The 24,268-nt window shown below is 42.3% G+C and overlaps 1 protein-coding gene across 1 annotated transcript in view; it reads right to left on the reverse strand.

Moving 5' to 3' along the window:
- Positions 1 to 24,268, reverse strand: part of ADAMTS17 (ADAM metallopeptidase with thrombospondin type 1 motif 17) — a 281,500-nt gene that overhangs the window by 244,782 nt on the left and 12,450 nt on the right. The window lies entirely within an intron of this gene.

The following is a 24,268-nucleotide window of genomic DNA, read 5'->3' on the forward strand; positions in this document are numbered from 1 at the left end:
TCATTGCCTGTGTTTTGAATATAATTAGCTGGACAATCGGTAGCCAGTGAAAGGACTGGCAGAAGGGAGAGGTGGTCGAGGAATGAGGGGAAAGGTGGATTAGCTGAGCAGTGAAGTTGAGAAATGATTGGAATTGTGCAAGAATGGGATAGAGGGGGGAACACAGAGGAGGATGTTGGAGTAGTCTAGGCAGGACATGGTGAGGGCATGTACAAGCATTTTTGTTGACTCCATGTTGAGGAAAAAGCGGATTTGAGAAATGTTTTTAAAATGGTGAAGGCAGGAGGTGGTAAGGGCTTTGATGTGTAGTCTGAAGAACATGGCAGAATCAAAGGTTATCCCAAAAGCAGAAAAGTAGTAAGGAGAAAATGGCAATAAACATACATGCTCGACTGATCTTAGGGGAGTTGAGGGACAATATGTACATAATATGCATATAAAAATCATAATAATCTTTATTTATATAGCACCAATATATTCAGCAGCACTTTACAATTCATAGGGAACATGTACAAAGAAAATCAGACATTACATAGTGACAAAACTAATTAACAATTCAAACAAGGGGAGTGAGGACCCTGCTCACAAGAGCTTACAATCTAAGAGGAAATAGGGGTGACACAAGAGTTTAAATTGCTTGATATGTATTATGGTCAAGCAATCTTTTATACAAATTTGAGGAAGACACATAAAGCTGAATGAGCCAGTCAATCAGCCAGTATCTGTGAATTATAGTGCATTGAGTGCGAGAGATATGAGATTGGGTTCTGAGGAATAATATAGAGAGCATGTTAAAATTCAAATTAAGGAATATAAAAGGCCTGCCTAAAAAGATGCAAGCTTAAAACTGATTGTCCGAGGTGGCGCATTCCAGAGAACTGTTGAAGCATGTGAAATCCTGAAGATGGAAGTGTGAGGTTCGGATTATGGAAGATGTTCATTTTAGGTCATAGGCAGAACGTAGAGCACGGGTAGGGTGGTAGACAGATATGAAGGAGGGGACAGGTGCAGCGCACTAGAGAGATTTGTGGGTGAGAGTAATCATTTTAAATTGAATTCTAAAGTGAATGGGCAACTAGTGCAGGGACTGGCACAGGGTAGAGGCATTTTGCTGTAGAAATTAGACAGAAAGATTAACCTGGCTTTAGGATATAGAAGGAAGACCGACTAGTAATATGTTACAGTAGTTACTACAAAAATAAATCCGTGAGACAAATAGAGTTTTAGCTATTACAACAGTAAGAAAATGGAGCATTCTGGAGGTTTTTTTGAGGTGCAGGTGACGAGAGCAAGTGATTGAATATAGGGAGTGAAGAACAGATTTGAGTCCAACATAACCCCAAGACAGCGGGCATGCTGCCTAGGAGTTATGGTAGTACCACACACTGAGATGGAGACATTAGGTTTATAAAGGTTAGATCATGGAAACACAAGGAGCTCAGTTTTAAAAGATTTCATTTCAGATAGAGAGAGGACGTGATGTTAGAGACAGCGGACAGACTGGTGTTGTGTATTAGAACAGGAGGTGAAGAGGTATATAATAGGATGTCATCAGCGTAAAAATGGTACTGAAAGCCAAATCTGATGATAGTTTATCAATAGGAACTGTGCAGAGAGAGAAAAGAGGGGGACCAAGGACTTAAACCTCAGGAACCCCAACAGCAAAAGGGAAATAGAAGAAGTAGAGCTAGAAAATGAAATGAGCAGTCAGAGATATAGGAAGAAAACCAAAGGGGTTTTCCTCAATAGTATCCATTCATGCCAATAGGGTGAAGCATACTAAGTAGCAGTTCGTGTTCTACAGTATCAAATGCAGCAGATAGATCCAAAAGATTTAATAGAGAGTAGTTTTCATTGCATTAAGCCATCAGGAGATCATTTGAGACTTCAGTAAGAGCAGTTTCTGTAAAGTGTAGAGACCAAACCTTAAGGGGTCAAGAAGAGAGTTAGCAGAAAGATAGTGGATTAGGCGAGAGAAAACAAAGCATTCCATGAGTTTAGAGATGAAGGGTAAATTAAAGACAGGTCGGTAGTTAACAGAGCTGGACAGTTCAAGAGATTTTTTTTAAGTAATGGAGTAATAAAAACAGGTTTAAAAGATGAGGGAAGGAAGAAAGAGAGGCTAAAAATGTTAGTTGGGTGCGTAGTGACAGCCAAATAGAGAGACTGAACAAGGTGTGAAGAATAACAATCACTAAGGCTTCGTTCACATCTGCACCAGGGTCCCGTTCCGACGTTCCGTCTGAGCTTTCCGTCGGAACGGGACCCTGACTGACACAAATAGAAACCAAAGGTTTCCGTTTCCATCACGATTGATTTCAATGGTGACAGATCCGGTGCCAATGGTTTCCGTTTGTCTCCGTTGTGCAAGGGTTCCGTTGCTTTGACTGAATCAATAACGTAGTCTACTACGCTAGGCTCCATTCCGACGGAACCCTTACACAACGGAGATAAACGGAAACCATTGACAACGGATCCATCACCATTGAAGTCAATGGCGATGGAAGCAGAAACCTTTGGTTTCCGTTTGTGTCAGTCAGGGCTCCGTTCTGATGGAAAGCTCAGACGGAACGTCGGAACGTGACCCTGGCGCAAATGTGAACGAAGCCTTATGTAGGTAAGATGATTTTTCACGGGGCATTTCTGCTGCATATTTGAATCACAATAAAACAAATAACGCTTTGGAAAAACCGTGGTATAATGGCCAGGGGAACAACAAGCAGAACTGCATATGAACTTTGCACAGCACTCAACTAATTAAGGTACTGATTGCCTGACAGACTGTGTAAAAACAGTCAAAGAAAATAACCCTTAGGCTGGTTTCTGATGTAGCAGTCAAAACGTGTTTTTATGATGCAAACCGTGGCAAAAACGCACTATTTTGCCATGATTTAGCAAAAATTGCGGCAAAATGGCTTAGTTTTTTCCGCAGTTCGCTGAACTGCATAGTCCAACATTAGCCATTGTTTTGTTGCAGTTCCACATAAACAAATGTTGGGGGGAAAAAAACACACAGCAAAAACGCCTTGTGAAAACCCAGCCAAACGGAGTCAACTGCTGACAACAAGTGGAACAACAGGAAGTGTGGGAAAGAAGGAGATCATACACCCTATGAATACAGCCTTAACCAGTTCCCGACCGCTCACTGTAAATTCACGTCGGCACTGACGTGAATTCACGGTGAGTGTCAACAGAGCAATCGGGTGTCTCAGAGTAGCGCTGACACTCGGATCGGGCTGTTAACACCTGCCACTGGTCCCGGAGACGTGATCGGGACCTGATTGGTTCAGGTCCCGATCATGTGACATCGCAGGGAAAGTTAGTTGTAGCAACAAACTTTCCCGGGGACCGATTGCGGGTGTTAGCGTTGGTTGTCATGGCAACCAGAGGTCAGACAATGGCCTCCAGGTCTGCCAGGCACGGAAGTCTATGAGGACCAGCCAGAGGCTGGTCCTCATAGGCTTCCTGTCAGTGCGAGAGTCAGCGTCACACTGGCAGTTTATAATACATTACACTACCTAGGTAGTGTAATGTATTATAGCAGCTATCAGTGCTGCAGGTCTTCAAGTCCCCTAGTGGGACAAAAAAAAAAAGTTTAAACAAAAACTAATTCAAATGTTTTATAAAACTGTAAAAATAAAAGTTATAAGTTACAAAAAATTCTTTTTTTTCCCTATAATAATACTTTTATTATAGGAAAAACTGAACACGTTAAAAAAAGTATACATATTTGGTATCACCACGTTTAACAACCCAAACTATAAAACTATAATGTTATTTTTCCCGCTTTTTTGACTGAAAAATAAAAAAGTTATGGCTCTCAGAATATGGTGGCACAAAAAATAAATTTTATAAAATAAGTGATTTTATTGCGCAAACGCTACAAAACATAAAAAAAACTATATACATATGGTATTGCTGTAATCGTATCAACCCGCAGACTAAAGTAAAATGTCATGTCATTGATAGCGCACAGTGAATACTGTAAAAAAAGTAAGAATAAAAAACATTGTCAAAATTGATGGTTTTTGGTCACCTTGCTTGCCAAAAAATGGAATAAAAAGTTATAAAAAAAATCACATGTACCCCAAAATTGTACCAATGAAAACGACAGATTGTCTCGCAACAAATAAGCCCTCACATAGCTCCGTTGGGGAAAAAATAAAAAAGTTCTGGCTCTCAGAATATAACGACACAAATGTGCAGAGCGTTCCAAAAGCAGATAAGATTGGGCAACATTTATCAGTGCGACACTGGCCACATATCTGCAGATTATTTATTTACCGCATTATTATACCCTCCTATTATGCCCTGATGTACACCGCACAGCTTAAATATAGCCCCACATTAGAAACTGAAATACCAGTGAAACCCAAAATCAAACAACTACCAAGCTAAATCTGCACTCCGAAAGCCAAATGGCGCTCCCTCCCTTCTGAACCCTACAATGTGCCCAAACAGCCGTTTACTTCGACATATAAGGGATCGCTTAACATTTTATGAGGTATATGTCTTCAGTGGCACAAACTGGGCACTTTTAATTTTCACTTTGCCCCATCCGCTGCGCATTAACCCCTTTGTGCACCACGACTTAATAGCATGTTGTGGTGCAGGGGGTTATGTATGGAGCAGGCTCATACACTGAGCCCACGCATAACCTGCGGGTGTCAGCTGTGTATTACAGCTGACACCCAGGACTAACGGACAGGAACAGCGATCGCGCTGTTACAGAAGCCTGTAAAAATGACAATATACTGCAATACATTAGTATTGCAATGTATTGTACCAGTATTGTACCATGTATTGATCGCTGGTTCAAGTCCCCTAGGGGGACTAATAAAAGGTGAAACAAAACAATTTATTTTTTTAACAAATAGTTTTTACTTTGTGAATAGAGATGAGCAAACTTATGATAAGTTCGGTTCGGCTGGTTCGCCGAATTTCTTGAAAAAGTTTGATTCGGACCGAACCTGTAATTCAAGAAAGCCCATAAAAATCGTGTATGGAGCTCCCGTAATGACGGGTGGCTACATGTGTGCACCCGGAATTACGGCAGCGTTGCTAGGCGACGTTAGTAAATAGTCACTGTCCAGGGTGCTGAAAGAGTTAACTGATCGGCAGTAACTCTTTCAGCACCCTGGACAGTGAATTCCGATCACAATATAGAGCAACCTGTAAAAAAAAAAAAAAAGACGTTTGTACTTACGGAGAACTTCCTGCTTCTTCCTCCAGTCCGGCCTCCCGGCCGTTGCGTTGGTGACGCGTCCCTATCGACATCCGGCCCGACATCCCTGGATGATGTTTCAGCCAATGTGACCGCTGCAGCCAATCACAGGCCAATCACATGCTGCAGCGGTCACATGGACTGTCGCGTCATCCAGGGATGTCGGGCTGGATGTCGAGAGAGGGACGCGTCACCGTTGCCTTGGTGATAGGCCTGTGATTGGCTGCAGACTGTGATTGGCTGCAGCGGTCACTTGGATTGAATCGTCATCCCGGAGCGGCAACGCTTAAAAGGTAGTCAATGATCAGGCAGTTGCTCATAGAGTTTGAACACAACCTCCTGTAGTGTGCATATGCAAGGTATCTTACAGATACAAAAATAACCCTTGCAGCACCACCTCGTTTATTTCCACCTGAGTAGTAGGGCCAACAAGCTCCCTACCCAGTAGAATTTGTTTAAAGCTGTAATCACACTGTGCAATAATTTAATCAAAATACCACACAATGTGGCAATAAAGGGGACATTGCACAGTATAATCCTTCTCCTACTACACTAGTCGGTATCAATAAAAAATTGAAGGCGACATTGTCCACCATGCTCTACCTTTCCTCCTCTCTCCCTATACCTACATTTTTCATGATTTAATAGGTGGTGTACACCAGAGCATGGAGGGATAAATTTAACAACTTATAATATAAATTGGAGGTCTACTCTACCAATTTCATTATATGGTACTATAAATGGTGTCATTAGAAACTACAACTCCTCCCGCAAGAAATAAGCTCTCACACCACTCTACTGACGGAAAAAGAAAAAAACTTTATGGCTCTTGGAAAGCGGGGAGGGAAAAAGTAAAATGAAAAAGCAAAAAATGGATAGGGTTAATTAATTTCTAATAAAAACATTTATGACCACATGTGTGGTATTACTCGGGAGAAATTGCTTTACTAAGGTTTTGGTGTTTTTTCCTCCTTTATCCTTTGTGAAAATGAAAAAATGTAACATTTAGTGGAAAAAAATGTGATATTCATTTTTACGGCCTTATTCACACGAACGTGTTTTACGTCCGTGCTACGCGCGTGATATTCACACGCGTCGCACGGACCTATCTTAATGAATGGGGCCGTTCAGACTGTCAGTGAATTTCACGCAGCGTATGTGCGCTGCGTTAAACTCATGACATGTCCTATATTTGCCCGTGTTTTGCGCTGCACGCACCCATTGAAGTCACACGGAAGCACTTCCGGGTGCCGCGCGTGATTCGCGCAACAGTAGTACAAACAATGAATGAAAACAGAAAGGTTGTAAACATAAAACCAGAGTGTCATCATGATGCCGGCTGTGCCAAAATCACGCAGCCGCGCACCATATGCTGATGCCACACGGACCTTTTGCGCGTGAAAAATGCAGCGTTTTTTGCGCGCGCAAAACGGACATGTCCATGTGAATAAGGCCTAATTCTAATAAATTCTGCAAAAGACCTGTGGGTTCTAAATGCTCACTATACCCCTAGATAGTTTCTTTAAGGGGTGTAGTTTCCCAAATGCGGTCACTTTTTGGGGTCTTTCCACTGTTTTGGTCCCTCAGGGTCTTTGAAAATGCGACATGACACCCAAAAACCATTCCAGCTAAATTTGAGCTCCAAAAGCCAAATAGCACTCCTTCGACTTCTAAGCCCTGCCGTGGGTCCAAACAGCAGTTTATTACCACATATGGGGTATTACCGTAATCAAGAGAAATTGCTTTACAAATGTCGGGGTTCTTTTTCTCCTTTATTCCTTGTAAAAATTAAAAATGTCTATGTTTTTCAGGAAAAAAGTAGATTTTCATTTTCACGGTCTGATTCCAGTAAATTCAGCAAAAAACCTGTGGGGTCAAAATGCTAACTATATCCCTTAAACAATTCCTTGAGGGGTGTAGTTTACAAAATGAGGTCACTTTTGGGGGTTTTCCACAGTTTTGGTCCCTCCAGGGTGTTGCAACGGTGACAAGGCACTGAAAACCAATCCAGCAAAATCTGCACTCCAAAATCCTAATGGATCTCCTTCCATTCTGAGCCCTGCTGTGGGTCCAAACATCACTTTATTACCACATATGGAGTATTGCCGTAATCGGGAGAAATTGCTTTACAAATTTTGGGGTGCTTCTTATTCCTTATTTCTTGTAAAAATTGAAAATTTCTAGATTTTTCAGAAAAAAAGTAGATTTTCATTTTCACAGACTAACTCCAATAAATATAGCAAAAGGCCTGTGGGGCCAAGATGCTAACTATACCCCTAGATAAATTCCTTGAGGGGTGTGGTTTCCAAAACAGTGTCACTTTTGGGGAGTTTCCACTGTTTTGGCACCACAAGACCTCTTCAAACCTGACATGGCGTCTAAAATATATTCCAAAAAAAGGAGGCCCTCTAAATCCACTAGGCTTCTGAGACCTGTCTTTCAGTCTATTAGCGCACTAGGGCCACATTTGGGATAGTTCTAAAAACAGCAGAATCTGGGAAACAAATATTGAGTTGCGTTTCCCTGGTAAAACTTTGTGTGTTAAAAAAAATGAATTACAAATAAATTTCGGCAAAAAAATAAAATTTGTAAATTTCACCTCTACTTTCCTTTAATCCCTGTGAAACGCCTAAAGGGTTAAAAAACTTTCTGAATGCTGTTTTGAATACTTTGAGGGGTGCAGTTTTTCAAATGGGGTGATTTATGGGGTCTATTTAATATATAAGGCCCTCAAAGCCACTTTAGAACTGAACTGGTCCTTAAAAAATAGCCTTTTTTTTTTTATCCTTTGGATTAAGGGTGTGAGGATTGTTGTAAACGCTCATGTTTTGGTTTTTTTCCTCAAAAAATAAAAACTTTAATTGGAAAAAAAAAATTGCCTTTTTACATTTTTTAGAAAATGTGAGAAATTGCTGCTAAAGTTCTAAGCCTTGTAACGTCCTAGAAAAATAAAAGAATGTTAAAAAAATTATGCAAACATAAAGTAGACATATGGGAAATGTTTACTAGTACCTATTTTGTGTGGTATTACTATCTGTTTTTCAAGCAGATACATTTAAATTTAGAAAAATTTTCTCAAAATGTTGGTGTTTTTTTAACAAATAAATACAGAATTTATCGACCAAATTTTTCCACAAACATAAAGTACGATATGTCACGAGAAAACAATCTCAGAATCGCATGGATAGGTAAAAGCATTCCAAAGTTATTACTACATAAAATAACACGTCAGATTTGAAAAAAATGGGGCTGATCCTCAAGGCCAAAACAGGCTCAGTCCTGATTGGGTTAAAGGTGGATCAGACCCCATGTATTATACTTTTTTAACCTGTTAACTATTAAAACCGCGGACAGCCACCCACATTTGCTGCCCGTGCTCCCATATAAAGTATGGGAGCACAGTCCGTAAAAATAAAAAAAATAGGACATGTCCTATTTTTTACAGAGACTTTCTACGGGAAGGTGTCCGTCGACAATAGAAATGAATTGGTCCTTAATTCCGCAACGCAATTACGGTCTGTAATTACAGACTAAATCTACGGTCGTGTGCATGGGGTCTAAGGGCTACAGAGAATCATCTTTGCTTTTTTTTCTCTGTAGAAAATCGTAATGCATATGGTATTAGTTTTATTCTACATCTCAACAGAAGAGCAAAGAAAAGTCTATTTCACACAAGAATATTTGGGACCCCTATTATACTGTCACTGTATTACAACAGGGCTATGCATGCCATCATGGTGGTAAATACAGTCCATGCAAAGTTACAGCATGTTCCATCACATGCTGTATTCAGTGCTTCTAGAGGAAAACTCAGTCTGTGAAAAGGAATTACACTCAGACTACTTGACCGCAATACGGTTCTGTTTTGCACACCATATTACGACTGAAAATGCACACACTTTGGTGCATGAGCCCGAAATCTCATATGCAAAGTTAAAGCTTTCTAACTATGTACCACACATGTTACCATACTTAGCCTATTAATACAGCATGTATTTCTCGTATTCTCATCTGTATCTATGTTTTACCCGTCTACTTTATACATGAGGTTACAGCTGCACATAACTTCATATCTTGTGAGTTGAGAAAGTTCTCTTCTCCAGTACTGTTCAATCACTCAGCTGCAGAGGGTTTGGCACAACGCATCTTGCTGGAACTGATAATTCCCAGAGGCTAGAATTAACACCTCTTAAAAAACCAGACGCTGCTCACTGACCAAACTTTCAATGGGAGATTAGGCTGAATAGAGCAACCTCACCACCCAGAATAGGTTATAATACAGTTAGAATAAAGACATTCATGTGTAATAATGATTCCGGCTTCAATAACGTGTGCCTTCCTTACGCGGCATGTAAAAAAAAAAGATTAAAAAGCAGTATGGGGAAAATATATGAAGTTACTTTCCTTTTAAAAATCAAAATCTTTCTTTGCCTTCCCCTCCACTTTTATTTAGCTCGAATTACATTTAGTGACATTGACCAGGGTGACGCGCACATGTTGTGCGGCATATTTACTGTTCTTTTTGGCCACTTTTTCCCCACGGCAGTACAATTATAATCTCATTCTGGATTCTAGTACTTTTTTTTAATGTGGGCAGTGGCGGAGGTGCAGTTATGTACCCCTGAAACATAAGAAAACAGAACAGCATTGGAAGAACAATGAGACATAATGCATACTGCACAATGATGTAATCTGGACAGAACTACCTCAATATACATATGATTACTTTATTATTATTATACTGCATACTGATTCTACACAGCATGATGTTATTAGCGGAAGGGCGGTGGCTCTATTTACTGCTTTTGCCCCAGGACCTAGGAACTTCAAGCTATATCTCTAAACACAGGGCGATTCTTATTTTACACCAAGTTAATGTAGAGGCTAAAGGCCCTTTTACACAGGCCAATTATCGGCCAAACGAGTGTTCACAGAATGCTCGTTCCCAATCATTGCCCCGTGTAAACAGTGCAACAATCAGCCAATGAACGAGGAAACGCTCGTTCATCGGCTGATTGTATCGTTTATGCAGCCAGAAATATTATCGTTGTCGGTAGCACAATTCCCTGTGTATACAGGGAGACGTGCTGCCAACATGATAGAAATGTATGGTGACGAGCGATTGTAGTAATAAGCACTCGTCCCCATACATAGATCCTTGTGAAAGGAGCAAACGAGCGCTGATCTGCAAGCTGTCCAGGTGAATTGCGCTTGTTTACAAGGTCCACATCGGGCCGTGTAAGAGGACCCTAAGGGCTTATTCACACGAACGTTGAATAGGTCCGTTGTTAAAACAACGGCAGTGACATGGACTCATGTCTTTCATTGGGCTGTTCACATGGCCGTTGTTTTATCGGACCGTGTGAAGGGTCCGTTGAAAAATAGAACATGTCCTATTTTCTTCCGTTTTCACGGATCCCTCGATAGACTCAAGTCTATGAGGGATACGTGAAAACGGGTCCCGCACGGGTGCAACTCAGGCATGAAAACTGGCCATTTTTTACGTCGGCGTTTGCACTCGATCGTGTGAATAAGCCCTAAGTGTAGGCGCACATGTTGTGGGTTCTGTCCAAATTTACACACTGATTCCGCACCTATATCTAAACAGAATCCGCAGAAATTCCCCCGGCAATGCATGTGAATTGGATTTCTTATACCTCATTAAATAAGGCCCCATACACATGTCCGTGCAGTATTTACGTTTAGTAACTACTGTACGGATGGGCCGCGGAGTGTCATCCGCATTTTCGGACCGTGCTCACAGTAATAAGTATAGGAGCCAAGTCCGTAAATTCGAAAAATAGGACATGTCCTATTTTTGAGTCTCATTTCTACGGTCCGGACACACACCCGTAAATATACAGTAAGGTGTCCGTGGCTGATAGAAATTAAAGTGTCAATACTTTATCTGCAATTACGGAAAAAAAAAACTAGGTTACGTGTAAATGGGGCCTAACATGCTCCAGGAAAAACGTGTGCAAAATAATCACGGCACTGCGAATTTTATAATCCACACCATGTTCATAATTTACATAAATCCCACGCTAAAAAGCAGTGGATTAGCTCCATTGTACTTCAATGGAGCTAATCTGCGTGCAAATCCACATGCAAATCCATGTCAGAAATCCTAGATTTAAGATGCAGATTTGCTTCCACAAATCCTAACCTTGTGAACAAAATGTTCACTCAAACAAATCATTTTCAAAGTACATGTCTTACAAAATATGTCATTATAAATTGAAGGGGTTGTAAACTTTTAACAAGTTCTGGTAAAAAAGAAAAAACTTTCAACAGTAATTATTTATTAGGGAATATCCCAAACTCACTGATGATTTCTTAGGCCAAAACTGCACATTGTGGTATTTTCGGGAAGAATTTTCGCTGCGGAAAGCAGCGCAAGAGAAAAAAACGTTCATACTTACCCCGCTCATAGTTCTGGCGATGCGTCCCTCTGTTGACGTGCAGTCCGGCCTCCTGGGATGACACTGCAGCCCATGTGACTGCTGCAGCCTGTGATTGGCTGCAGCAGTCACATGGGATTAAACGCCATCCCAGGAGGCTGGCCTGGAAGAAGAACAGAAGATAGTGTTGCTATGACAAAGCCCGGGTAGTAAGTATAAAGTTTTGTTTTTATTCTGAGTTGCGATTTTTGTGGCGGAATCGCTTCCTTTTCCGTCGCAAAACTTGGCTACTTGTTGCGGGTTTTACATCCCCTGTGAATTCAATGGGGAAAACCCGCAACAGAAAAGCAATGAAAACGCAGCATAAATTGACATGCTTTAGATTTAAAATCCGCACCGCAGGTCAATCTATGAAAGTTTTTGCTGCGTTTTTTTCTGCATTAAGGGCATGAGAGTTTCTAAATCTCATACACTTTCCTGCTACTGTAAATGCTGCAGAATTTCTGCACAGAATTCTGTTGCGGAAATTCTGCGGTGTTTACAATACGTGAGAACCCGGCCTAAGGGAAAACGTTTTAATTTAACGAGTTTTCATTGATTGGCTATCATCTATAATGTGGACTAAAAAAACTAGAAGAACAATAGAGAATTGTGATACTATAGAGAATTTAAAGAAGCACCACCACAAAAATTTTTACTCTCTGGCCCATTAGAGCTCATTCAGACTAGCGCGTATTACGTCCGTGTGATGGCCGTTAAAACAACGGCCGTCACACGGACTCATGTATTTCAATGGGTTCGTTCACACGACCGTTTCAACGGTGCATGTGAAGGGTCCGTGAAAAAATAGGAAATGTCCTATTTTTTTGCGCTTTACACATCCCTCCATAGACTCTAGTCTATGGGGGATGCGTGATAACGCATCCCACACAAGTGCACCTCAAAGGTGAAAAACTGCAGTTTTTCACGTCTGAGGTTGGCCACGTTCGTGTGAATCATGTGTAGTATCACAACCTCGATGTGAGTCTTATAGGAATGAATAGAGAACCTGACTTCCTGTCCACACATGAGACGCTGTGGCAGTTGGAGAGTCTTATTGCTGGTCACATGACACAGCTGAGGACCAGAAGGGAGTGGATAACTCACAAATACAGCCACCGATAAGAAAATTACCTTCACCACAATTTACATAATGTGCCTTCCCAATGAGCTAGAGAATAAAAAATGTTGTGGGAGTGCTTCTTTAAAGAGAACCTGTCACTAGGTTACATAAGTTGAACTGGTTAACTGACCTGAATAACGCTGTCTCCCTGATTCCAGCGATGTTTTTTCTTCTTTTTTCGTGACTCCCCCCTCTCGTTTCAGAGATATAGCCCACTGTTGTGTGGACTCATATGCTAATTTGCTGTAGTTAGCCAACAGGGTGGAGCTAGCTTGCCTGACTCTGATGCTGACCAATCAGCTTGAGGGTGGTTCTCACCATGTTGGCTAAATGCAGCAAATTAGCATAGAGGGAACAAACACAACAGTGAGCCATTTCTCTGGAATGGGGGGCTCCAGGAAAAAAAACTTGACTTAGCTTACTGACCTGAATAGCGGTGTCTCACTATTTCAACTAGTGACAGGTCCCTTTTAAGTATTCCTTATACAAAGCATTGGGGCAGATTTACTACTGTATCTGCATCTAAAATGTGTTGAAAAATGTATCAAATTTTGTCACAATTTATTGTAGACTAATTTAAGCACAGACATTTGCACCTCACTAGTAACGTTTAAAAAAAGGGTAGAATCGGAAATGTGGCTTAAACTAAGCTAAAATATGCCAAAGTGGTATAAGAAAAGTGTCTAACAGGTCCAGCAAGATGCACCAAATTTATCTTACAGTGTGTGCCATTGTGATAAATTTGGGGCATCTTCAGACTGCCTGGTCTATGTTTTATGCTGTCTATCTCTTAGACAGCATTAGTAAATCTGCTCCATTATATTTTATAATCAGAAATGTGGGGAAAGATTTATAAATAAAAAATATGGAGCACAACTCTGAAGTCACACCCAAAAAAACCATTTATATCTATTTATATTTTTTAATGTATTATTGTGCCCCACTATGCTAGAATGAACAAAAGGTGGTTGGATCTAGTGCTCTTAGTAAAATCTCTGGTTTCCGGGCATATGAAAACAATTGGTTTACTGTGATTTTAAACTCATGATAAAAGTGCACATAGGGTGAGGCAGAATGAATGTTATGCCTTTAAGCTGTTTCTGAAAGACAGGAGGTGCGATCATTATTTTTAGCATTACTTACTTAAAATGAAAAGGGATATCCTGTTCATCAGAGCAATGATAACAAAATGAAGAAGCATAATTATATGTAATTATAGTGACATGTCGAGGCAAGATATGTAGTACACAGAATTATCATTTCTTAAACACTCGAGAGATCCAAGTAAAAATTTACTCAAGAAATAAAAGGCCAGTTTAGTGAATGTAAACAGATAAAACGAATGCTCCACTAGTTACAGAAACCTACATGTGAGAACAGACTTTCTCTTTAAAGGCTATGGAAACATTTGAATTTAAATCTTTTTTCTTTTTTTTAAATAAAAAGGTGTATCAGTGTGTTTGGTGCAACTTCACAAATACTTTTTATTAAAAATTCGATTTACTTTTGTAGATACAGCTGCTCTGTATTCACTATACAGAGCAGCTGCATCTAGCGCTATTCACTGAATCCGTTAGTCCGCTGGACCTGACGGGTTCAGTGACAGCGGGTCCTGCGTGTCAGATGCACCTGTAAACGGTCACATGTAAGAACATAACTTAGATGTGATAGATTACAGGTGGATCCTGCGTGTCAGAGACCCACGGAGAACCCGCTGTCACTGAACCCATCAGGTTCGAGGAATAACGGATTCAGTGAATAGCGCTAGATGCAGCTGCTCTGTATAGAGAATACAAACCAACTGTATGTAAAAAAGTAAAGCAAATTTTTTATGAAAAATATTTGTAAAGTTGCACCAAACACGCTGATACACCATTTTTATTAAAAAAAATAAATATATATATATATATATGTGTTTGCCTTTCAAACGTTTCTATAGCCTTTAACCCCTTAAGGACGCAGCCTTGTTTTGGCCTTAAAGAGGCTCTGTCACCACATTATAAGTGCCCTATCTCCTCCATAAGGAGATTGGCGCTATAATGTAGGTGACAGTAATGCTTTTTATTTTATAAAACTATCTATTTTCACCACTTTATTAGCGATTTTAGATTTATGCTAATGAGTTGCTTAATGCCCAACTGGGCGTATTTTTCCTTTAGACCAAGTGGGCGTTGTACAGGGGAGTGTATGACGCTGACCAATCAGCGTCCTGCACTCCTCTCCATTCATTTACTCAGCACATAGGGATCCTGCAAGATCCTTATGTGCTGTCTTATACTTCACATTAACAATACTGAAGTGTTTAGACAGTGAATAGACATTCCACGGAATATCTATTCACAATCTCTGCACTTCGTTACTCTGTCTGTGGTAGTTACAGCAGAGGAAGCGTGATCTCGCGAGATCTCGCTGTAAATGACAGGTGACAGAGCCTCTTTAAGGCTCAGAGCCCATTTTTCAAATCTGACATATTTCACTTTATGTGGTAATAACGTCGGAATGCTTAAACCTATCCAAGCGATTCTGAGATTGTTTTCTCGTGACACATTGGGCTTCATGTTTGTGGTAAAATTTGGTTGATATATTCAGTGTTTATTGGTGAAAAATTGCAAAATTTAGAGAAAATTTTGAAAAAATTGCATTTTTCAGAATTTAAATGCATCTGCTTTTAAAACAGATGGTTATACCAACCAAAATAGTTACTAGTTCACATTTCCCATATGTCTACTTTAGATTGGCATAGTTTTTCGAACATTCTTTTATTTTTCTTGGACATTACAAGGCTTAGAACATAAACAGCAATTTCTCATATTTTTAAGAAAATTTCAAAAGCCTATTTTTTAAGGTACTTGTTCAGTTCTGAAGTGGCTTTGAGGGGCCTATGTATTAGAAACCCCGATAAAAACACCCAATTTTAAAAACTAGACCCCTCAAAGTATTCAAAACGGCATTTAGAAAGTTTTTTAACCCTTCAGGCATTTCACAGGAATTAAAGCAAAGTGGAGGTGAAATTTGCAAATTTAATTTTTCTTGCTGAATTTCAAATTTATTCCATTTTTTTCTGTAACACAGAAGGTTTTACCAGAGAAACACTACTAAATATGTATTGTCCACATTCTGCAGTTTTTAGAAATGTCCCACGTGGCTCTACTGTTCTCGTGGACTAAAACACAAGCCCTAGAAGCAAAGAAGCACCTCGTGCATTTTGAGGCCTCTTTTTTTTTATTAGAATATATTTTAGGCAGCATGCCAGGTTTGAAGAGGTGTTGAGGTGCCAAAACAGTAGGAATCCCCCAATAGTGACCCCATTTTGAAAACTACACCCCTCAAGGAATTCATTTATGGTTGTTGTTATCATTTTGACCGCACAGTGTTTTCACAGCACCTATTTGAATTGGGCTGTGAAATTTAAAAAAAATTCATTTTTTTCCAATAAGATGTCATTTTTGATCAAAATTTCTTATTTTCACAGGGAACAAAATACCCCATTTTGTTGCCCAATTTGTCCTAAGTCCGGCAATACCCCATTTGTGGTGATAAACTGCCGTTTGGGCCCTTTGCAGGACTCAGAAGGAAAGGACCACCATTTGGCCTACTGAAGCTTTTCTGGTGCTAAGTCATGTATACAGAAGCCCCTGAGGTACCAGTACAGTTGAAAGCCCCGAGAAGTGACCCTATTTTAAAAACTACACCCCTTAAGACATTCATCTAGAGGTGTAGTGAGCATTTTGACCCCACAGGTACTTTGTAAAAGATAATGCGCAGCAGATGGTGCAGAGTGAGATTTGCAATTTTCTTTATATATATGCCAATTCAGTGTCCGATATATTGTGCCCAGAATGTGCCACCGGAGATATACACCCCATAAGCTGTAATGTGGGTTCTCCCGGGTACGGCAATACCCTACATGTGGCTGTTATTAGCTGCCTGGGCACACGACAGGGCTCAGAATGGAAAGATGAGGGGGATAAGCTGTGCGGCGTGCATCGGGGTAAATTAAAAAATAAGGGATGTATGATAAATTCGAAAACAAATCTTTCATACAGAGCCCTGGTTTTTCGTGACACGTGTCGCATTGGTATGTTGTGTCCTTCCTTATCCCCCTCTTTGAGCAGACTCTGCACCTCTTTTGACTTTTTCCCTTCTTGCCAGTTTGGGGAACTTCTCCTGGAAAGTGTTGCCATGGTGCGATGCGTGTGGCCTCGCTTCCAGAAGTACTGTGTGCTCCCTCTTCTTGGTCCCTAAAGATTAGGTTCTTGATAACCACCTCTTGAAATTCCAGGAAAGTTCCCCTCTGGCCTGCACATCGACGTAGCACGTACGCATTGTACAATGCCATCTGTATGATGTGCACAGCCAGCTTCTTATACCACACCCTCGATTTCCGCATGGCATTGTAGGGCTTCAGGACTTGATCTGACATGTCAACCCCTCCCATGTACCTATTGTAGTCCAGGATGCAGTCTGGTTTGGGGGTCTCTGTACTGGTACCTCATACAGGTACATGGGTACTGGTGTGGCTATGTATTGTTGTCAATACAAGGACATCTCTCTTGTACTTGTACTTGACACACAATATGTTGCTGCTAGAATGTGCCCTGCTCTCACCCCTTCTGAGTGTTTGCCCAAGCAGAGTCTTAGGGAGGCCTCTCAGATTTCTTTCTAGCAGTGCCGCATGCCACAATACTTCTGGAAGCGAGGCACTTGACGAGTGGGACGCTGGTATAAAAATTATCCAGGTAGAGGTGGTAACCCTGGTCCAGCAGTGGGTGCACCAAATCCCACACCATTTTCGCATAAATTCCCATTAAGGGGGGCATTCTGGGGGCTGAATACTGCTGTCCTTCCCTTCATATATCCTAAATTTGTAGGTATACCCTGATGCACTCTCACACAGCTTATACAGTTTCACGCCATACATTGCCCTCTTACTCGGCAGGTACTGGCGGAATTGAAGCCTCCCTTTAAAATGTACCAGGGACTCATCAATAGAAATACACTTCTCGGGGGTGTATGCTTGGGCAAACCGGGCACTGAAATGGTCTAATAGGGGTCTCCGTTTGTACAAACGGTCAAAACTGGGGTCATCTCGGGGTGGGCACTGCTCATCCGTATAATGTAAGAAGTGAAGTATTGCCTCATAACGCATCCTGGACATGGCCATACGGTATATCGGGGTGTGGTATAAGATGTCCGTGCTCCAGTAGGTCCTAATGGACGGCTTTTTCAGAAGCCCCATGTTCAAGTGAAGTCCCCAGAACTTGCCCAACTCTGCTGCATCTACAGGGGTCCACCTGTGGGATTGGGCATAAAATGATGTGGGGTTCTTAGTAATATACAGTTGGGGATATAAATTCGTCTGGGAGACCATAAGAGCTATAAAGTCATCAGCGAAGAAGAACCTGAAAAAGTCCATTTCACTGAGCCCTGCCATATAAAATTTTATCCCTGAGCTGCCCATGTACTCTGGGATTTGGGGCTCATAAATGTCTATTGTGGGGGTCCAAATGGGGTCACTTCGCTCAGGTGCTTGAACTGCGGCGGGGTCATCTCGCTCGGGGGCTTCAACTGTAGTGGTGGTCCTGGGGCGTCTCCTAGGGGGTTCCTCTTCTTCATCACTGGATGAGGAGGTGGATCAATAAATCAGAGTCTCACCATCCGACCACTCTGTGTTGTAGGCAAGAAATGAATATGCCTGTTCGGCACTAAATGTCCGTTGGGATATGTTTGATTGCTTCCCTAACTAGGAGCAATAGGCTGCTACAAGCCCAAAAAATTGATGTTTTTATAGAAAGAGTGGGCTTCCCTGAGACTAAACCTAACTAGCGCGAGGGTTCCTAACACTAAACCTAACTAGATTTTATTTGAACTTCCCTGAGACTAAATCTAACTACGGCGACGATTCCCTGACACTAAACCTATCTAGATTATTCCGAGCTTCCCTGACGCTGAACCTAACTACGGTGATGGACCCCTAACGCCAGTTCTAACTACGGTGATGGATTCCTGATGCTAAATTCCCTGACGCTATACCTAACCACGCTTTTTGACGGTTCCCTGACACTAACTAACCCTAATACTAAACTAACCAGTTAAATTGTCTAAATTAACTGGGTTTTTTTTTTATATATGTTTTTGTTTTATATGTTTTATAAAGAAAAAAAAAGAAAAAAATAATCCCCAGGGACCAAGAAATTGGTCCTGAAGACTAAGAAGTGGTCAGAGATAGGAGATCACTGACCAAAAACGTGGGGGGGACACAAGGAGGAAGGGTACAGGACTGGGTAGTGGATGGGAGAGGTGGGATGGCGAAAAAAGTTGGTTTTTAGCCTTTTTTTTTTTTTTTCCTTTTTTTTTACTTCTCTCTCTCTCTTTCTCACAACCGCTCTTAACGCCTCGCTATCTCCAACAGAGGTGTTCAGGGCGGGTGCGGCAGGATGTGATGTCAGGGAGAAGAAGTTTAGACGTCGATCGCCACTATTGGACAGTTACTCACTGACTGACCAATAGTGGCAATCGTGGAGGCGGGACCATCGCGACAGGTCCCGGCGTATTGAGCTGTGATAGCCTGCTGTCGGAAACAGCAGCTGTCACAAATGGCGATGCATTTTCCCGGCGACGTACTATTCCGTCGCTGAGCGCGAACGGGGCATTCAGCACGATGGAATAGTACGTCGCTGAGCGTTAAGGGGTTAAGAATGTTTTGATGCAGGGCAGAATTCATGGTACTTTCAAGTTGTCAGGTCCTGAGCACCAAAGCATCCCACACCACCACCCATGGCAGCTGGTAAAATGTCCCTACTGTGATATCCTGTATTTATTTTACACCTAATACAATGGGACCTTGTGTTGTCCAAAGGGTTCCACCATTGGCCCATCTGTCCACATAAAATTATCCCAAATGGCTTGGGGATTACCCAGATGTATTTTCTTTCCCTTTTTTAAATAGTAGACAAGAATTGATAACAATGGTTTCATCATTGCTACTCTCCTATGAATTCAATTTATGCCAGGTATTCTTTGTTCAGGACGTCATGAACACTGAAAAACCTTAGCTGAGATTAAAGAAGTCTGGTGTGCTATGGATGTTCTTCTAAGATGTTCTGTGATTTTCTGGGTGAGTTGGCCAGCAAGCAACTACTGGGCAGATACTCCACTTTTTAGAGTTTCTCCTTTTGGAAATAATAGTTCTTAATGTGGTATGGTGGCATAGCATAGTTAAAAAAGTATTATATTTCATTGCATCCTAATATATTTTAATAACTTTTTCTCATCCCTTCTGGAATTATCTTTATAGAGTTTTTACTGGAATATAGGTCCACAGTCACCACCTCCCGTTCATGGTAAGGTTCAACATATAGTGAGGATTACAATAAACATGGTTGGCTGCAATCAAATCTGGTTATGTTCAATTAACTGCATCTGATTATTGTAACGTCTATGGCCACGGCCCGTCGTTCTGACTTACCCCTCGACGGCCGCGGCCATGGACAGGTGTGTTCCCTGCAGCGTTGTCCCTCTGTGATACGCTGGCACTCACTTCCTGGTATCGAGACGGTCCCTGGATGGCGCACGCACGGTCTTAAAGGGCCAGTGCACGCATAATTGCAGGAAGTCTGCAATCAAGCCCAGAATGCTACTGGACTATAAAAAGGGCTCTGCCCTCTTGTTCTTTGCCTGAGCGTTGTTCGTTACCCAAAGTTTGTCTTGCAAATGGTCTCCTAGTGTCTTCCAGTTCCCAAGTGTTCCCTGTTCCTGTATCCCGTGCTGTCCTGGTCAAGTGCCGTGATGAAGCTGTTGTCGTGTTCTGCTACTCCACGCCTGACGTCTACCTTCTGTCTGGTCCCAGGCGAGCCTGCCTTGCTACTGTCCGAGTTGCCACAGGTACCCTTTCTGGACTATAGACTCTGTACTGTACCTGTTTGGCCAGCTGCCATCCCGCTACTCGGTACGGCCCAGTGGGTCCACACCCCGCATCGTGACAGTTATCAATTAATTATGGTGAATAATTTGATTGACTAAGAGAACAGTTGCTTTTCTGGGTGATATCTACTGCTACATGTACAGACATCCTAAATAAATGCAATAATAATACCAAATATGTGTTATGTAATTACCCAGATTCCCTCGTTATTACCAATTAGATTATTTTTGATTTATCACTTTTGGTTTGGTTTTGGTATGTCTACCTAATCTGCATAAAAATCTGAATAACTTATCTCGGCCGTGTCCTGAGTTGTAGCAGGTATCTTGGTTATTCATAAAACCCAAAATGTTGCTAGCAAATGCAGGCATTCATCCAGCTAAGAATATTGGGAGATTTGATCTCTGAATTGTGAAAACAGCTCTGGTGTATAACACAAGGCGTAACTTGGGATCTGAACGAGACAAGTAAATTTGGTAGAGCTACTAATTTTTTCATTATAGTTTTCCTCTGTTTATGTTCCACTCCTAGTTTTGACTTACAAACACTTGCAAAATACTGACCAAAATGTGGCTTAATGCTATGTTGTAAAGGATCTGCCAGACACAGCTTCTGTGTCGATGCCCGTGGGTAATCAGTCTGCACCTGCTCCTATGTCTGTGAGATTGACTCCATCTTCCATCACTCAGGATGGCAGGCTTAGGAGTGGGAGAGCCTATCACAGCCTGGCCAGACGGAGCTAGCTCCCGCCCACTGTCTATTTATACCTGCCTTTCCTGTTCCTCCTTTGCCTGTGATTCTGCTCTGCTTGTTTCCTGGCTCTGCTGCTGCTGCTGCTTGAACTACTGATCCTCTGCTTGTTATTGACCTTGGCTTACTGACCACTCTCCTGCTCAGCGTTTTGTACCTCGTGCACTCCTGGTTTGACTCGGCTCGTTCACTACTCTCGTTGCTCACGGTGTCTCCGTGGGCATCTGCCCCATTTCCCTTAGCTTCTGTGTACCCTTGTCTGTTTGTCTGTCGTGCATTTACTGAGCGTAGGGACCGTCGCCCAGTTGTACCCCGTCGCCTAGGACGGGTCGTTGCAAGTAGGCAGGGACTGAGTGGCGGGTAGATTAGGGCTCACCTGTCTGTCTCCCTACCCCATCATTACATATGTATTTACAAAGTTAGGCCGGTTTAGGGGTCGTTCACATATATCCGTTGCTCCTGTCAGTTGCAGAACAGCCGGAGGGAAATTGATGCTAGAACGGATCCCATAGATTTATATAGGATATGTCCTGGCACAGGGGACATCAGTTGTGGCTCCGTATGGCGCTGGACCTGTGCAGAAGCCGGATCCAAATACGTTACCTACAGCGTTTTTGGGTCCGGCTCCAAGGGAGGTCTGGCACCGTATCCTATCTATTTCAACTGTGGCCGGATGAACGCTGGGTGAAGCCGCATCTACATTCCGGCAGCACCCGATGGGATGGCGGCCGGGTGTATGTCCCACTGTCAGCTGTATGTGCGTCCTCAGGATGCACATACAGTTGAACCCAATTCCGATGCAGGGAACCATCAGTTCCCTGCCTCAGAATTAGTTCAGAGTGGAGGAGCAGAGGGAGCTTCTCTACTTGCCGAGGACTCCCTGGGCACAGCACTACTTTAAGCGCTGTGCTCGGGGAAGCCCTTGACATCACTGTCCATATATGGACAGTGACGTCAGTGGCTACTGATTGAGCGGAACACCCGTTGCCGATGATCTGGCCGGGGATTCCGCCCCTAGAAGAAACCCCTGATGTTACAGTCCATATATGGAGATTGACGTCAGGGGCTCCTCCTGGAGCAGAATCCCCGGCCAGAGGCAATGTCAGGCAATGCTGTGGCCGGGGATTCCGTTCAGGGAGTAACCCGTCGTCACTGTCCATAGATGGACAATGGCGTCAGGGGCTCCTCCTGGAGGGAATCCCCGGCCACAGCAGCGGCAATGCTCTTGCCGGGGATTCCACTGCTAGAGGGAGCTTCAGTGGCGCCATCTACAGGGGAAGGGGGTTAGCACTATATACAGTGGGGGTGGCACTATCTACAGGGGGGTGCTGTGTGGCACAAAAAATACAGGGGGCAGTGTGGCACCATCTACAGTAGGCGCTGTGTGGCACCATCTACAGCGTGGCTGTGTGACATTATCTACACAGAGTACTGTGGAATATACAGAGGGCACTGTGGCATTATCTACAGGAGGGTGTGTGGCACTATCTACAGAGGGTACTGTGGCATTATCTAGAGGGGGGTGTGGCACTATATACAGAGGGCACTGTGGCATTTTCTACAGGGGGTGTGTGGCACTATCTAAAGAGGGCACTGCGGCTTTATATACAGAGAGCAGTGTGGCACTGCTACAGAGGGAACTGTGACATTATCTACAGGGGGCACTGTGGCATTATATACAGAGGGCACTGCGGCATTATCTACAGAGGGCACCGTTTCATTATCTATAAATGAAATTCATCGGTTTTTAAAAATTTGTCAAAAACGGAAAACACGAAACGGATGCAAAACGGCCATCAAAAACGGACCTAGACGGTCGTTTTTAACGGCCTACGTCCGAACCCTGTTGTGTGAATTGAAACAACAGCAATCCCTGCGTGGTGAGAGGTAGGTAGGAGATGCTGGGTGGAATTGGCTAGCTGTAAAGGCACCAAAAACAAGCTACTCCCTGAAGTTAGGGCTAGTGTTTGGCGTCTTTGCAGGCTCACAAGGCTGCTTCGAAGCTCTGATCTGAGGTCAGTGGACAGCAGCTGCCTTCTGGGCTCTCTGTCTCAGCGCCGGCCTTGCCGCTGCACTGAATATGACACACGTGAAATTACAATGTGTGTGTCAGACTTCAGTGTAGCTCTAAGGCCGTAGCAGAGGAGAGCCCTGACATGGTACACGGTATCTAATCTATCACGTATTGAATCTTTCACAATCTATGCACCACTCTGATAGAATTCTCACATTTTCAGACCCTAGACTACCTCTTTGGTGGACCACTGTCGTAAAAACTGATGTTAAAAACTGATGGCAACTAACGACAACCAATGACAACTGATGGTTTTGTAGTAAAAAATTTGAAAAAGCCTGATGGTAACTGATACATTTTTGCATTAGTTGTAATCACTCGAGAGACAAAAAAACTGATGCTGATGCAACTGATGTATGTGAACGCACCCTAAGAAGGCCATGATATGGATGTATTTTAACATGCTTTAACATCACTTCTGCTGCAAAACCACTTTAGTTCTACTGAACTGAACTTCGATCACCACAGATTTGAGAAGAAACATGGTGATCTGGGTCCTGCAGCAGTAATACAGACATTTGAACCCAGACTCACTAAACTATTTGTGTAGGATAAAAGTAAAATGGTGTTCAGAGGAAGACATAACGCAAGAATATTTTTTTGAAATGAGAGGATTTAAATCTACTGATGTTTAAAAAATAAAATTGGGAAGATCCATTTAATTGTCCCAAAACATTAATGTCCAAAACATTGAATGCAGTCTTTAATCCAAAGTCTACCATCAATTAGATAG

This window comes from Rhinoderma darwinii, chromosome 3 (assembly GCF_050947455.1).
Source record: "Rhinoderma darwinii isolate aRhiDar2 chromosome 3, aRhiDar2.hap1, whole genome shotgun sequence".
Lineage (NCBI taxonomy): Eukaryota > Metazoa > Chordata > Amphibia > Anura > Rhinodermatidae > Rhinoderma > Rhinoderma darwinii.